This window comes from Ceratina calcarata, unplaced genomic scaffold (assembly GCF_001652005.2).
Source record: "Ceratina calcarata isolate Rehan_Ccalc_2016 unplaced genomic scaffold, ASM165200v1 scaffold135.2, whole genome shotgun sequence".
Lineage (NCBI taxonomy): Eukaryota > Metazoa > Arthropoda > Insecta > Hymenoptera > Apidae > Ceratina > Ceratina calcarata.
Window position 1 is genome coordinate 106,598 of NW_017134583.1, and position 4,970 is coordinate 111,567.

At 41.5% G+C, this 4,970-nt stretch overlaps 1 long non-coding RNA gene across 1 annotated transcript; it reads right to left on the minus strand.

Annotated features, from left to right (window-relative positions):
* Nucleotides 1-1,744: 1,744 nt before the first annotated feature.
* On the minus strand, nucleotides 1,745-2,930 carry LOC108629578 (uncharacterized). Its single transcript, XR_001916850.2, has 5 exons — nucleotides 2,832-2,930; nucleotides 2,670-2,769; nucleotides 2,234-2,599; nucleotides 2,049-2,132; nucleotides 1,745-1,877 (listed from the first exon to the last, which is right to left on the minus strand). It is a non-coding gene; the product is annotated as an uncharacterized LOC108629578 (long non-coding RNA).
* Nucleotides 2,931-4,970: the final 2,040 nt, after the last annotated feature.

A 4,970-nucleotide genomic window follows, 5' to 3' on the forward strand; every position in this document is an offset into this window, starting at 1 on the left:
CAAAGGTTTCTACACCTTTACCAAAAACACTGAAAAAGTGCTCAGTGTTGCCTTGAGGCGGCTGCCACCTACTCCTGTAACCGAGGTAGTAGAGGAACTGCGTAATTTGGGACTGTCTCCGCTCAGTGGGTCATTGATCGGTTTGTTAGGTCATCCCTAACAAACCGATTTACAGAATCAACTTTCCGGCTGGTACCAGTCTCGGCGAAGTAAATAAGATTGGGTATCTGTTTTCCATCAGAGTTTATTGGGAAAAATTTTTCTCAAATAAAAGGTACACGCAGTGTTTCAGGTGCCAAGCGTTTGGCCACTCAGCTTCGAATTGCAATTTGGCGCCTAGGTGCGTCAAATGCGGTGAAAACCATCACTCGTCTGAATGCAAAAAATCCAGAGACTTGCCCGCAAAATGTGCAAACTGCAAAGGCAGCCACACGGCGAACTTCTCGGGCTGCCCTTCCCTAGAAAACTACCTAAGACAAAGGGACCAACCCGCCTCGTACTTAAGGCCTAGCGGCCCTAAGCCTTCCTTCTCGGAACCCCTGGGTTCTCAGCCACACCTCACGGGTATTCTCAGACCGGGTTCCTCTTACTCGGACGTACTTAAGGGTTCCAAACAACCGGTCCTTAAAAATAATAATAATGCAAATTCTGTAAATAACAGTATCAACAGGTCAGGCAATAAGGGATCTCGTCCTGTGGGCGAGAGCTTAAGTGAACTTTTCGACGAGTTCAGCACGCTCAACGCATTGGTTGACGTGGATTTGATGCTCAGCACTGTGAGGGTGTTGAATGATAGACTCAAGAACTGCTCCAATAACAAGGAGAAATTCCAGGTATTCCTGGCAGTCCTAAGCAATCTCGACTAAATGCCGGATTTACCAAAGATTATACTTTGGAACATGAGGTCGTTCAGGAAGTACAGAAATGAACTACTGTTTCTGATCACAAAAGAGCAGTCGGACGTTGTCGTCCTCATGGAAACGTTCCTGACTGCTAACGATGCTGCCAGTATACCGGGCTTCTGCATGTATAGGCAGGACAGGGATTCAGGTAAGGGTGGCGGAGTCGCCATTCTTATCAATAGAAACATTGCACACTCTACTATTGCCCCAAATAGGATCAGTGGAATTGAATTCTGCTTCATCAAATTGATCAATCCAAAAATATACGTCGGGGTGGCTTACGTGCCTCCTTCGGTGAATATTACACCGGCTATTCTTGATGTCTTGACCGGGGTGGGTTCTCCTTTTATACTTGGCGGTGATTTTAACGCAAAACACCGTGCATGGAATAATCCCAAGGCCAATACGAGCGGGACCATCCTTTTTAAACACCAGTTAAATAATCCCTACGAGGTGGTCTATCCAGACAGTCACACTAGATACGTGCCGGGTGTCAACACATCGACACCTGGGGGGGCAAACCTACGTATAGCGAATTGAAGCACAGTTTCTAGCGCCTCCTACAATTGTTGTATGAACTAAAATGTGTGAATGTGTGAATGATCACACGTGTGCGTGTATACGTATATCCCATATATGCCCATAACTATACTACATAAGAAAGTGAACCAAGGAAAGAGCGGATGCAATTCAAAGAGTACTATTTCAAATAATATAGGAAGGAATTTAATGTTTTCCTACATCGTTTGAAATAGTAATCTTCGAATTGCATTCGCTCTTTCCTTCGTTCACCTTCTGAAAAATATAAAGGTAATTATAACATAAATGATACAATTGAATAGTTATTTATATAGGCAAAATTTATTTTCCGTTTTTCTTATGTGAATATATAATATACTTTATATATATTGAAGTATATGTCCGACGATGTGGCTGGAATCCTGGTCATCTCGGTCCTCTTTACGTGGTTGGAATCTGTAAAACATGAAAAATACAATTTTTTATAATACACTTGCCTAAATAATATAATATATATTATAATTTATATTATAATATTATATATATAATATATTATAATTATATTTATATTATATTATAATTTAGAGTATAATTTATTATAATTTTCTTACAATAATGTATACATACCGAGAATGAAAAGGTAAAATTCTTTCCCTTATTCTCCTAAAGCCTCTTATGCCTGATGAGCCTGGTTATCCTCTCACGTTGTTGCTGGAACCGGTAAAACATGAAAAATAAAATTTTTTATAATGTACAATTGTCTAAATGATAGTACAATTTATTGTAATTTTTTTACAATAATGTATACATACCTAGAATGGTAAGAAAATATATTTCCTCTTCTCGTGCGTTTCTTGTCTGCACATTACCTGCACAGAAAGAAATCAAATTTTTAATAGTCATATCCTATTTCAGAAAAGAAGTAATAATTATAATATTGTTAGTAATTATCCTATGTTAAGACATGTTGAAGAAAAGTAATATGTTTGTTATTTGAGCCGTACTTTGGAAAATTATAATGTAAGAAGGATAACAATTGCATGCATGAGAGCCTATTGGATCTGTTGGGTTATTAATATTGGAAATATACTTATCTTCTTTATTTGCAGTATTTTTAATTCTTCTTCTTTCCCTTTAAGAGCCTGGCACTACTTCGGACACTTTAAATTACACCACCACTGTAATTTAAACATGACCCGATGATGCGGATTTTAATGGTTAGGATGAAATAATAACACCGAACCTTACTTTTTTCCTTGGCTTTTCGCGCCAAATGTCAAGCTATAATGGTGTGTTTGTTGTGTCACTGACACACTGTAGGCATGTATTGTGAAGTCACTAGCGCCTCCTACAATAGTTGTATGTAACTAAACATTACACCGATAGCAATACGAATGTGGTGGCGCTCACTGATATATTTTAAAGATGTGTCTGTGAGATTTACTAGCGCCTCCTACAATTGTTGTATGAACTAAACTTTGCTTCAACTCGCCCCACTTAGGTTTGTCCCCCCAGATCGACACTGGATATTTTTCTCTCATCACTCGATGTGGCGGTTAAATGTAAGGCACTGGATCCCGGTCCTTCTGACCATACCCCTGTTGTATTGTATCCAGACATCCTGGACCTAAAATCAGGTATTGACACGGTCACCGACTGGCAAAAATATAAGTTGCTCACCGCAAACTATAATCTCACGACTGATTTCGGATCGGCCGGCGAGGTCGATGATGCGATTCGGAGTCTTACGTGCAAACTGCACGCGGCGAGGCGTGCCGCCACCACTAAGTTGGACACCTCTAAGACTAGACACAGGTTCTTACACAATGACTCTTATCTTCAAACACTTATTAGGAGACGAAGGAGAATTAGGAAACATGCTCAAAATATTGGGGTTTCCTATTACTTCAATTCGATCGTAAAAGATCTCACAGAAGAAATCAAACGCCAGATCTCGGGTCTCAGAAATAAAGATTGGAACGATAAGTTGCACTCGTTTAAAAAAACAGATCCAACCTTCTGGTCTACATATAATATCCTTACAGGGAAGTACACTAAAACCCCCCCGTCCAATCTTAGTGTTGGAGGCCGCATCGTCACATCGGCTCAAGAAAAGGCTGAGATTCTCGCTGACCAATTCGAACAGGTCTACACGGACGCCAGCTCTGCGGTCTCGCCGATGCAGGCGGAAGTGGACAGATTCATTGCCAGCCTCAGTGTGAGAGACGAAGAACCTTGGGATCCCCTTGGGGATCTCGCTCCATATGACATCTTCCTGATTTTCAAACGTTTCGGAAATAACAAGGCTCCTGGCAGGGACGGGGTCTCGGCCTTGATGCTAAAGAAAGCATCCAATAAGATAATCTGCCAGATATTTTAAATTTTCAAATATTGCCTACGAAATTCGTATTTTCCAGTGACATGGAAGGTGGCCAAGGTCTCGCCGATACATAAGCCTGGTAAGCCCGGTGATCAGGCTTCCAGCTACAGACCCATCAGCCTGCTCTCTATACTCGGGAAGACTCTCGAGTTAGTGATCTCTTACGAAATACATAACCACTTACAAATAAATAGTTTATTGATAGATCAACAATTTGGCTTCCGTAGATCACACTCTACGCTTCATCAAATAACAAGAATTGCTCAGCAGATTACAAATGCGCTAAATACAAACAGAGCAACGGTAATGGTGTTGCTAGACCTCGCGAAAGCCTTTCATTCTGTTTGGCATCATGCTCTTGTGTATAAACTACATCGTCTCGGTTTCCACCCGAGAACAGTCTTAATGATACATAACTATTTATCTGGGAGAACCTTTTACGTCAGAGCTGATGGGTTTGCCTCCTCTACCAGAAATCAGGCAATTGTCGACTTCTTCTCGAGATGGAAGTTGTCCTTGAATGCTGGCAAGAGCGAGGCCATTGTCTTTGCCAGGAGACTTGTTAAACCTTCGAGTCCGCTCGAGGTTCAGGGCGTATTCATAAATTGGTCGAATAGAATCACCTATCTGGGTGTGATCCTGGATTCCAGACTCACCTGGATCCCAGCTATCACTGATCGAATTCAGAAGACTTTGAAGGTCGCGGGCGCGCTTAGAGTGCATACCAGTCGCTCGTCTCCCTTAAACAGAAACATCAGGCTGTCCATTTACAGAATTTGCATTAGACCGGTCCTTACATACGGCGCACTTGTATGGTGGGACTGTGTCTCGAACACCAGGAAAACCCAAGTTCAAAGGGTGCAAAACAAAATAATCAAATCCATTATCAGGGTCCCCTGGAAAACCAGTACCTTGGAGCTTTGCAGAGTGGCTGGCACTCCTCTCATCAGGGAATACGTCGAGCGCCTCATTAAGGGCTTCAATACCGACGTAGCGAATAATCAACTAATTAGAGATCTTTCTAAATTTAATAGGCATACGATCTCTTACAAAATCAAAGTTAAATTCCCATTGTTCAGCAAGTTCATGTAAATGCATTCATTTCCTGCTTAAGATTCACAAACTAACTCATGAGGCGGTGGTGGAAAGTCTGCCTCCTCTCCCCATCC